This window comes from Homalodisca vitripennis, chromosome 2 (assembly GCF_021130785.1).
Source record: "Homalodisca vitripennis isolate AUS2020 chromosome 2, UT_GWSS_2.1, whole genome shotgun sequence".
NCBI classification, from domain to species: domain Eukaryota; kingdom Metazoa; phylum Arthropoda; class Insecta; order Hemiptera; family Cicadellidae; genus Homalodisca; species Homalodisca vitripennis.
Window position 1 is genome coordinate 95,399,095 of NC_060208.1, and position 13,394 is coordinate 95,412,488.

At 31.0% G+C, this 13,394-nt stretch overlaps 1 protein-coding gene across 2 annotated transcripts in view; it reads left to right on the forward strand.

Moving 5' to 3' along the window:
* The window catches only part of LOC124354375 (neuroligin-4, Y-linked-like), a 275,822-nt gene that overhangs the window by 218,182 nt on the left and 44,246 nt on the right, over positions 1-13,394 (forward strand). The gene's annotated exons all lie outside the window — the stretch shown is intronic.

Genomic DNA, 13,394 nt, shown 5'->3' on the forward strand with positions numbered 1-13,394 from the left:
CAGCTGCCGGGCTGTTTAAAAATTACATTTGTATCTGCTACTTATTTTGTTCTAACAAGAATTTTAACCTTTACTCTAATTCAAGTTGACGAATATTAAACAAATACATGTGCTCTTGCATCGTAAAATCTCGTTGAATCACAGGCGACTATGTTATGCCATTCGAAATAAATAGTTAAACTTCACTTATTTTACTACATTAATTGATTTAATACAGCACAAAATCTAACACATAATTGAAATACGGACAGGACTTGTGTTCTAAATAGTTTAAAGTATATTACAGTCGTTAACAAATTACATAGCAAATCAAACATAAGAAAGTATTTACGTCATAATTATATTTACTCTATCCATACTGACATATATAACCTAACTAGAAAATGTCCCTTCATAAAATTTAACGAAATATTTATTTTTTTATAACTTTGAGTATTAGTCTAACAAAATGTTATAGTTTTCAATAATATAAAAACAATATTTTACTTCCTACTGTCCTCATAATTCAGAAGTCGATAAACCTACAGCATAATAATATCTGTTATTGTGTCAATGAATAAAAAAGTTTATCGAACTTCAATGTCAAAAATATATTTAAACATATTTTTCCATTAAAGTACAGTAATGAACTACGGAGTTTACGGTATTCATGTGCGTTGTGACTTCTGTATGAATTTGTGTACTATTCACGTTTGTTTGTAATAAATTTTCTTGAACCCTAATTCTTTTCTACAAACTGTTTTAGACACTTCATTAATCGAGAGCTTTAGTGCCCTGTTGTTACTATTGTAATGCAAGTTAATTGTGAACCTCACTAAAATAATTGCTTTTCTAGTGTGTGGATCTTAAATCAGCAAGTAGTCAAAGTTGAGCGTTGAAGATTTTCACTCCACCAATAAAACTATCAGTCCCGAAAAACGAGTTTAAAAAAGGTAACGAGTTTTCTTCATCACTTGAAATTTATCACCAAAAAGTTTGATTCAACTTTAATCATGTAAGCAGGAGGTTAAAAACTTACGTTTTTAAATTTATCGAATCCAAATTGATTTTCCAGCTTTATTACAATTGAAGTCTGTTTTCATTTAGTATGGCACTTTATAATATCGTCTGAAGAAAGATTTGTAACACTTTTATTGATTTAAGATTATTGAGCGAGAGATAAAAAATGAATATGCTATCGAAGGTCTTTTTTTCGTACACTAAGTTATAATATATAAACATATGTATATATATATATATATATATATATATATATATATATATATATATATATATATATATATATATATACAAGTTTCTTTAAACACTTATATATACATTTTTGTTTTCTTTGAGTCCCACATAGTACCAAATAAAGTAATTAATTTGAATTTTTCATAGCAGTCTATAGTAATTCTTTGATAATACTCCTTGGAATCAAACGACGACAGACAATTTATATTAATGAAAAATTAAATACTGGAACTGTAAATGGTACGTTGCGTTTTAAGACTCGATAACCCGTAAAAAAATTTATCTACCCTAAGTGAAAATAAAAAATAATTAATATCAAGAATGTGAATTACGTATATTTTAGAATACAAAATGCCTGTTTTGTGTGTGTGTGTGTGTGTGTGTGTGTGTGTGTGTGTGTGTGTGTGTGTGTGTGTGTGTGTGTTAGTGATTTACATGCTATATTTATATAAATCTTGTATTCAGATGAATTCATACCAAACACCATTACAAACTTTCGCATTTATAATAGTAATACGCTAATTATGATACAATTAAAATTTATTTCCAACACATCAGTATATAACTACTTAAATCACCTTACGTAATTAAAATTTATGCATTGATAAAATGATTTCCCCAGTCCCTTGAGATTGAAGATTGATTGTTATAATATAGAACTATTTTAATGTTGTGTAAAGTATTATTTAGTAAGTTATAATTACAGGTAACAATTAATAATATGTTTTCCCGAACAAACAAGACAGACAATAATTGGAAAATAAAATCACTTTAGCAATAAATTATGAGGGGCTACTTCATAAAAAGTTAGGCCGCTAAAACCCTGTAATGCATTTGCGGTTAAATATATTGCATGAGATCTAAAAACTTTACCCCTGTATAAAAGAGAAAGTAATCCCTATTGTTCAATCACTACAAATAATATGCACAATCATGCATATGCATATATGTTGTATTTACGGCATTGCTTCGCTATTTAGTAAATATTATATTATATATAAAAGAACTACATAAGGTTGCAAACACACAAAATAGAATCATGTTGATTGTATTTATTACAATTTATATGCATTTAATTGACTAGCCTGATTAGTTGGTAATCATGTTGATTGCATAAATATTAAGTAATAACCAACAAACTTAACGTTATATAATTTGCGAGATACTTTATAAGTATTAAAAAAAGTAAGTATTAAAAGTTTTGTATTAAATATTATATGTGATTAATATTCCTCCCGTCATAAACTGCATCACAAAGTTGAGAACTGTATACTCTTCATTTCACATAAGATTTTATTTTAAAGTAATGTACAGGTATATTCAAGGAAAAATAAAAGCCTACTTCGAAAAAAACTTTTTAGCAATGTTTTCGATATTTAACATTGTCTTACGAAGTATGTATATGCTTTTCAATAAGCCGTAACTATTTTGACGTTTCCATTTCTTCTCTGCTATCTTCCTCCTGCAAGAAAACCTAGTATAATAAATTTAGAAATTTTTGTAACCAGATATCTACTAATTGTGTTATAAACAGGGTATTTACTTGTATTAACACATTCTCTAGAGAAATAAATAAACTGATGATATCGAGAAAATATAGTTAATATTCGTTGCTAAGGAATAATAATAATTACTGTAATTGTAACATAATGAAGAGCTAAACTACGACAGCGGTTTTAATCGATTAGAGGTAAATTTAAAAGTAATTTCCCTTGTTACATCATGTTGTGTCCACGTTATTTAGTTCGTGATCAGTGTTGCCTTTCATAAGTTGGTGTTTGAAATGAAAAATTTAATTGTAATCGATACCAAAAAGAATTCTGTAACAAATGTTTAAGTACCCATAATTTTTGATGAATAATAAACTTAAAAAAGTTGCTTAATTTATGAACAAACACTCCAATAATTAAGAGATTATATTTTTGTGAGGCCTTTCGTGTTAAATGAACTTATCATTATACCCACATAAAAGAAATACAAGTAAAGTCTAATAAGAATATTTACAACACTTATTTTAAAAAAAACATTTACAAATATTTATTAAATGCACACTAATCATAACAGCAGACCACAGGTAACGTCTAGTACCTATATAAAAGGCGAAAGCTCTCACTCACTCATAACTAAACTCTTAATAATAATAATAATAATAATAATAATAACGTCTTTATTTGCAGCGATTTTCAACATTACATTGTTGTTTTTCAAAAATAACTGAAGTCATACATTTTTAATAAAGGCACATACAAATCTATATCATCATCCGGGAAATATAAAATTAAACTAATCTAACCTAACTTAAACTAATCTAATACATTACACAGCTATTTAGAGGTGAAACACTCCTCCTCCAAAGCCAGTCTCAGATTGTCCTTAAACGAGGAATATCCACAAGCCTTTAGACTGTGAGGGACACTGTTGTATATCTGGGGGCCAAAGTATCGAAATCCATTCCTCCCCATCTCCAGCCTGACCCTGGGCACCTCCAGCATGGCGTCCTGCCAAGTGTGACAGTCCCTAATCTCAGCCCGGGTCTGTAGCATCCCCCTGAGGTAAGAGGGTTTTCCCCGTCAGCAACACCTTGTGAACAAGGCAAGCCACCTGGAGTTTTGAAAATATACTTTATCGGGAGGATTCTTGCTGTACGGCGATACTGGCTAACGTGATCAAAATTTTCTCAGGCCGTACACAAATCTTACAGCAGAGTTCTGTAACCTATCAATCAGGACCGCACCCTCAAGGGTCAATTCTTCCCCCAAATACAGGAAGAGCATAAACAATAACTGGGAAAACCACAGCTTTGACAATCTTCAGTTTTCACTTCCTCCTGGAGTAACCCCTTAAACCTAAACAACACTCTTAACCTATTCATTACACCACGATTGATATTTTGAACATGGTTCAAGAAGGTTAACTGCTTGTCAAAAAGTAACGCCAAGGATTTTTACTGTGTCTGAAACCTGCAAAGGAACACCTCCCAAGGAAACTCCCAAGGGTCCATTACCAAGAAAGACTGCATTTGAGGAAGGGTAAAAAATTAACAAGTGAACACTTTCTTGGATTCAACTGAAGCCCGTGATCGTCAGCCCAGAGCCTGACCCTCGACAAATCAGCATTAATCTACTGCATTGCCAAGGAAGACTGTAATGGAGGATATGACAACACAAGCTGAGTGTCATCAGCGTAGGAGTAAAGGGAACAGAATGATAACTCAAGATTAAGATCCGCAGTATACAATAGAAACATAATAGGACCTAAGCAGCTACCCTGAGGAACCCCTGACTCCTTGAGAGCAATCCCTGAGAGACGATCATTCACCCTGGTTACCTGGGTTCTGTCGATCAGATAAGAGCGAAAAACCACATTGTTGAAACCTGATCAAAACCGTAGTAATACAGCTTAGCCAAAAACATATCAAAATTCACTGAATCGAATGCATGTGAGAAATCAAGAGCAGCTAAACTACTACATAAATTCTTATCCCTGGCGGAAAACAGTTGGCTTGTCAAACTTAGTAGAGCAGATGTCGTACTGAAATCCGTCCTGAAACCAGACTGACTATCGGGCAAAACACCGCTGCACTCCAGGAAGGAAACCAACTGATTTGTTACAATTCTTTCCAATACCTTAGACAGAACTGGCAAAATGGAAATGGGCCTAAGCTCGGGACACACTAGTAGGATTACTATTTTTGGGAAGAGGGGGATGACCCAGGCTTTTTTCCATCCAGAGGGGAATCGGCCAGAGGAGAGAGAGAGATTAATGATATGGGTGATAGCCCCGATACAGAAAGGACTAACTGCTCTGACCATGATGATTGAAATTCCATCAATGCCAAAAGCCGCTGTGGAGATACTGTTGACAATGTTTTTTACCTCACTCTCACTCACCTGCCGAAAGTGAAATTTATCTTGCACCTTTTCGCAAGTAGCGTGCTTATAAAAACCGAGCCTTTCCGGGTTCACACTGTTATCGCCGCCCAAGCCAGCAAAGTAGCGGTTAATTTCATCCGGGGAAATATTAACCGATATAGAACCGCCAGCAGTGCCCACCTTTAGGTCTCCTGCGCGCAAGGTTGCCCAGAAAGATTTTGAGTCACTGCACTTTAACTTTGCCGCAAAATAATCTTTTTTCGCCTTTCTAACGGCGTAATTGAGTTTATTGCGTGCGCTACAGTATGCCGCTTTCGCACGTGCATCATTACGACAAAGTAAATCTTTTTTTCTTAAGCCTCAAAATATAAAAAATTTGAAATTTGGAACATCTCCGCCCCATCACTTAAAATAAAAATAAGAAATAAATAACAATCTAACTTTACTACTGGTTGAAATGAGGTCTCAGACCACTAGAAAAAAATTACTTTTTATTTCTCACTTAATTAAATTTTACACGCTCATTTTTATGCGCACTACAAATGGATTGTAACCCCTAAAAGATCTTTATATTTGTTCCCTACTTGTAGATGCCCTCGATTGATTAAATTTGACACACTCGAGCCTCATGACTTACATAAAAAACTAAAACATTTACATAATTATAAACACTTGAAGATTGCTACACTATAACAAATATATTTTTATTTTCTAACTTAAAAAAAGTATTCTGACAACGATGAGTTTTACACATAAATGTCGTGCACTTAACAGAAAAGAAAAGCTTTTCATGCAGATAGATCACACATAATGGCTTACATATTACAACCACAGAAGAACTAGATTTTTTTTAAACGATGTCTGGCAACGTTGAAATTTGACTTACACGTCTTCTCAGCTGAAAAGAAATAATTTTTCATTAAAATCTAACAAACATAAGGTCTGAAATACGTCTAAAACCCTTAGAAGGACTATATTGTATTTCCTCGCCGTCCTAGAAATATGAAGTCTTATACACAAGTCCTAAAAAACTTAAATAGAAACTTGAAAAACATTTACATGTAGATCAACGACACAAACATTTTTAAATCTTTAAAATCAATAGGAAAAATAATGCACTTTTTTCTTCAACTTCCCGCAATGTAAAGCAAGGAGACATTTGATTTGCAAGTGAACTATGTAAATTGCTATGACATAGTAAATATTTTACAAATTTGGACTCCCCACATCATCATAGTATATATTTTCTTACTCGAACCAATGTTTGATCGAAGTATACTTTTTGGGCCAATTCTCATGGTTAGAATAACAAGGCAAACGCTAATATTGCTCCGGTAATAAATTATACAGGAAGTAATGAAAATTAACCACAATAGTATCTTTTGTTGAAAATTTTCTTTTCAGATTTACCTATTATCTATTTTATGTAAAGTACTACTATGCCGGTTTGTGTGAGCATAACTTTGTGATCTTAGTAAACTTTTCAAGTCAACTGTTTTTATGACGATAGGTGTCCAATAATGCTATTATGGTAGCGGTGATACCAGACACAGAAAGTGGATTATTTAGCATATAAATATAATTTTCTTTATAGTAAAATACATTTTCAATTTTAGACCTATGTGTGCATACATTTACTTCACTAGGGGAAAAGCACAAATGGTTCAGACCCCCCCCCCTGAAATCTTAATTAAACCTACTACGCTTTTGAAAGTCGATTCTAACGGCAAGAAGTAGTTCCTTTTTGACAGAATTTTATGTTTTAGATCCTCTGATGTATATATTTTCTTGGTTGGGGCAATAATTCAAAAGTTTCTACATTACTGGTAATAAATTAGACTCGAAGAAAATTACAGAAACCGGCAGTAGACAAGTGCACTTCTCAGACCAAGTATGTACATCTTTTTTATCGTGCCAACAAAGACAACTCTGTTGTGGCGGGTAAAAGATAATGATACATTTATATTGTTTTGGACAAACAAACAGAAATGAAACTTTCTCAGGCCACGTGAGTGATAAGATTCTGCAATGCTTATTGATAAATAATATATGATTTTTTCATAATATAATTATTAAACCTTAAAAGATAATGTTGTTTATAAATTATTTAAAAGTTAAAACTACTAATATTATTTTTTTTTATTATTATTTTCAAGTTTCTAAGTTTATTAATTTAGGAGATAAGACCCATATTGTATTTTTTTCTGGATATACTCGAAGTTCTATTTTATGCTACCCCTCATTAGCGTGGATAATGTATGGAATAAGAAGTTTATACATTGAAAAATACAATAACAAACCAGAAAAAAACATTAAAGGTCATTCCAAATATATCATTGGAAATTTTTATAACTACTACATTAATTATACTCAAATTTATTAGGCAATGTAACAAATTTTCATAGACGCAAATCATCCATTATTATAAGGAAATAACCATGAGCTTTGTTGAACAATTTACAAATTAATCTTATGAGTGAAATACGAGTATTTCTATATTAATAATAAAATGGTATGTGTTATGTGGTGTTTATTATATAGATAACACATTCTTGTTCTTGATATACAGAAATAGAGGAATAATTATTTTGCCACAGGCTCGTATTACTTCTACTTTTTGCCAGTGCAACGACTAAACTAACGAAGTTATACGCCGTTGTTTTTGTTTCTACTGGTCATATTTTTAGTAATAAACCAGTAGAATTAAAGATTTACATAGCAAAACATTCAAAAACATTTATATTGGATAACTATTTAGTTTTGTAAAGTTTAACTTTACAGCCATTTCTTACTCTCCTAGAATTGGAAATTGTTATTATCCAGTAGCATTTCAGATATATTGCTAGAACCATCTTATATTTATATTCACCATTTTAATATTTAGAATTTATTTGTTCTCAGCAACGCAGTAATATAAAACTGCAACATATATTGCAATTAGTATTTCCCTATAAAAATATTTTAAGGCTGTTTAATTACAGTAAAATTTTACATTGCAAACCCGTCTGAAAACTAAATACATATAAAATATATGATTAGTGTATTTAAATATTAATCTTATATTAAAATAATTTCTAACTGAAAAGAATAAAATAAAAAATATGTTTTAATTTTATGTATTTTTTAATTACCTAATCCAGATGGATTGAATAAAATAATAAAATATAGTTAACTTACAAAATCTATTCATTAAGTACAATGCACTTAAATTTAAAATGTTTTTAAAAAATCGCACATTAAGAACCAAATATATTATAGTTATTGCATTTTAAATAGTTTTATAGTGTTATTCTACCAATATTCGAAAATGAAATAAAAGGTTTAAATATCAATTAACTAATCTAAACTCAACGTCCATTTTGACATTGTATAAAACGTTTTTGTAGCCTAATTATAACAGGAGCTGTGAGTATTAGATATCACTCTGTTTAGATTATAACAGTCTAAGAACACTAAGAGATAAAACTATTAAAATAAAACAACATTAGATGGATGTTTTAAATTTTAGTTTTAAACTCATATTTAAAAAAAATATATTTTTAATTTGAGTTAGCAATAACAAATTAAATTATACATTGCATTATATGGATTAATGTGGATTATATCTCAAATGCATTATCAAGATTAGCCTGTGGCATCTCTAGACAATTATGTTAACATTCATTAAGCGCAGCTGACCTGCTGTTCTGTGTGTGTATGGGAGAGTGGAGAAGACGTTATCTCTCACCGAGTAAATTGATCCAACATTGCGTATTTCCTCATTTAGTGCAGAGTTTTATTTCATAAATCCAAAAATTAACAGTTAAGATGTGCTATTTACAAATTAGTATTAGCTGAAATCTTTAAAGGCCTATTTTGCGAGGCACTAGAAATTATTTCCATCTTTCTGTTTATCTATCCCCATGATATGCCCAGAATGAACTGACTTTGAAACTTTGCATGAAGCTTATTTTCTATGTGGTAAACATTTAGTTTGATGAAGTGCAATCCATTGGAATTGGCTGAGTGTTAGTGGACATTTTTAAATACTGTGGGCAATGAGAAAATCTTCGAATAATACTTAAACTTGTAAAAATAGGGGACAATCTTGTCATTTTAAAAAAATGGTAGTGAGCTGGATACAGTTTGAGTACGATTTTGACATGGTTACTATATATCTTTTATAAATTTTAAATATTACGTAGTAAAAATATTATATTACGTATATATATATATATATATATATATATATATATATATATATATACGTAATTGAAAGATCTAAATATAACGATTAAAACATGCAGAGGAAATGCTTCCGATTAATGTAGTTTTTGATTCAAAGTAATGACAGTCATGTTCATTATTTATCAGGATTATTTTGTTTCCTATATATTGCAGACGTGTTGCTCTATTGACATATAATTTTATTGAAATTGAACTAAAAGTAAAGGTCACAACATATTTGTTAAGTCATCTGTAGGTGACGTGGAGTACACACACACAATGAGAAGCGACTGCAATGCAAGCCCACTCTGTCGAATTGGAAACATAAATGATTACATTGATTTACATTCTTAAACTTTCGGTATCAAAAAAAAAAAAATCAAAAATCGTTTATTCTCCAAAAAAAATTACAAATGATATAATTTTATTAATATATTCATTGTCTAAAAATATACAATTACCATAAATATTTGGGTTTTAACGTATATTGTGTAAAATAAATTTATATTTTTCTAATTTAATTATTTGAGAAATATTCTCGCATGGGCTACTAAAGCTTGTGCGTGAGAACGAGTCACCACAAAGTACTTGATTGGTATTTCAAACCTTAAAAATGTTGTTATATCTTATTAAGTAAAAAAAAATTAAATAAAATAAAGTAAAAATAATGTTTCATAGAATGAAAAATAAAACTAAAGTGAGAATGTATCTAGATGAAGTAAGTGAATAGAAATAATTATCGCAAGGTTCGATTTATTGAAAAAGCTAATCTGAGTAAATATGTGCTATTTATTTTATATTATGTAATAATGTGTTAATATAAATACTAGAGGTGTAGTTACGGAGTAGTTACGAGGTTATTCACTATAATTACCAAAGTCCGGAGTGATTTATCATTAAATCTCTGAATCGAGACCACCTTTCAGTGAGCCAAGTGAAAAGCTTTGTTGTGGTAACTCGGCTCTAACTTTGACACGTGTCCAATGCGTCACACAAAGGCTAATGGTTAAGCCCCAGGGAACTAGTTAATTTATGCGGTTCGTATGTATTTTGGTTAAATGACAAAAGGATAATCTGTATAGGATAGTGTTTATTTATTGTTTCTAATAGGTTTACTACGTTGGATGGCTAGAAGTTATTTGATTGTATACACAAAAAGTACGTCTGTAAGTAAAGTATTAAATGAGCAATAGCTAGCATAATACAGCTGTTTGTATTATTATATTATATTATACTTTTTAAAACAAACATAGGAGACAAAGGCGCGCTCCCTACACCGCGAGGTCAACAGTAAAATTCGTGTTAGTAGAAAATTAGAAAATTATTGAATATTGAATAAATTACTAACTGTAATTTTTTATTTATATTATCATTAAAACAGGATCTTTATGAACATATATTTAAGCCAGTAAGAAGGTTAGACTTTATAATTGCTTTGCACGTTTGAATATTAGACCAAATTAGGTGTTTCATACATGTCATAAATTTGTCAGTTATTATTTTATCTCAGGATTAATTTCAAATCATTTTTAACCATTTTACCAATTTTTATACGAGAATTATAAAAGTTTAATTATATTACTATAAAAACAATCTTAGACATTTAAAATAAGAAGCTTAACTGAAAATATATAGTCAGCTTTATCGCAGTTTTAAAAATGCTAACTAACATTCTTTTAATAAAAAGCCTTATTACAGTTTAAAACTTCATCTTGCTTTATAAGGGGTGATATACCTTTTAAGAGGCTCATATACACAGGGTGGCTCAGGTCCGAGAGTTAAGCTCCTTTATAAGCTTACGCAGGCAAGGATAGTTTATTTTGTCCTGGTGTCTTGTTGACGTGTTTTCGTACTGGTGCTTGTTCATGGCCTTTTTTAACTACCCAATATGACAGATTAAATACAGTTCGATTAATAAAAAGCACTTATTATTATTCTTAGTGACACATAAAATTTAAAAAATCCTTTAAAGGAAAAATGAGATTTCTTACTCACACAAATGTTTACACATTTTATATTAAATGGATTTTAATAAGTAAAGAAACCGTTTCTTCATATAGTTTTACATCTAAGGTGGATCAATGTATATCCGTCACGTATAAAGAGGTATAGTCCACTTACATTTAAAGTACGAAATGGGAGGATTAATCCTTTAGAAAGGGATTTAAAAGAGTGGTAATGGTACTGTAATTTTGGTTAATAAAAGGTTTAACATGAAATTTAAAATTTAAGGATAACTAACATGGAAAGGTAACAAAAATTAGCTAACATTTTATTTTTCTGTTATCCTTGCGTGTAGCGGTAAAGGGAGATAGGATTTAGGAAATGATAATAAATTACTGTAGTTAGTTCAAGACAGGACAAAATTAGCATTTATGAATCACGTTTCTTCTTTCTGGCTGGTCGCTTCACTGCAATATATTTGGTTATTAATTAAAAATAAATGTCATTAAAGAGTTATAAAATAATGAATTATTTGATATTTTACCTAATAATAGTCAATAAATAGTTCGCATAAAATTATTAAATTTTGTTGTTGACTATACTTGACCAAATATTAAACACGTATTAATATATATCAATTTGTAAATATTAACTTCTAAAAGGAAAAGTGGTTAATAATTAGATTAAAACATATTTATAAAGAATACGTAATACACATGTTAAAATTTTACTTTTAATTAATGAGACATTTCAATACATTAAGGAGAATATAAATGTGAAATGAAACAAATCACATTTCAGTGGACTTTGAGAATGACTAAGGTGGTTCTATAGGTAAATTAAATTACATTTGTGGGTAGAGTATTATGATATTGTTGGTGAAGATGAACATAACCAGACCCCCATTGACCACCCACTCCACCTTATTCAAACAACAGACCCTTGTCTGATGAGCAATCGACTGTGGAGTAATCACATCCAACTTGGTGAAACGGTTACATTTAACAGGTGGATGCCCCATATACAATAATACAATATGTACATTCAAAACTCGGATAGTACATAAATAACTTTAACTGTGTTATATTAACACATTAAGAATTTATATTTAAATAATATATATTGAACTCTCTTAGACCTTAGTTATCAATTAATTATGCTGTCATGTTTATTTGGCTGAGCGTTAGGGATGCCTATCTCTCGTGGGCTTGAAAAAATTTCTTTTTTATCCACCTGTATGTCCCTAGAATATTTAAAAAGGAATTAATCTATAGACTTGAAAGTTTGCATGGAACCAAACTTTATATGAGGAATACTGAGTTCGATGATGGTGCATGCCATCACATGGCATTTACGAGGGTAATTCGGAAAGTAAGGTCCGTTTTTTTTATTAAAAAAAAACCAAAACAGATTTTTTTAAAAAACTTGTTTTATTTGATTCCTGACATCAATCACTATTTTTCTACATAATTTCCACTTTTGTTTAAACACTTGTCAAAACGATATACAAGTTTTTGAATGCCGGTGTCATAGAAGTCGGCCGCCGTCGTCGAGTGACGACGCAAATGCCGGTGACGTCGAGTGACGCCAATCCATCGACTGGCGTTTCGTTTCTGGGGTTATGTGGGAAACCCATGTCTCGTCACCCGTCACAGCGTGATCTAAAAGGTTATCACCTTCCTGATTATATTGTATCAAAAATTCAAGAGCAATACCCATTCTTCTTTTTTTGTGGTCCTCAGTAAGCAGCCTGGGAACCCAACGTGAGCACAATTTGCGAAAATCCAAAATTTCAGAAACAATTTTAAACAATGTGGTTCTACTCATGTTTTGAAATTCTATTGCTAATGAAGAAACAGTGAATCTCCGATCTTCACGAATGTTTTCATCGACAGCTTTCACCAAATCTTCGGTGTTCACTGACGGCCGACCAGATCGTGGTTCGTCATGGACATTTTCCCGTCTATCTTTAAAAGCTCTCACCCACTTCCGCACTTTGCTGTCACTCATTGCATTTGGACCGTACACTTTATTTATCTGTCGACGAATATCCGCTGCTGAAACGTTCCTTGCTGTCAAAAACCGTATCACAGACCGTATTTTACAGTCGGCGGGACGTTCAATAGTTTTAAACATTTT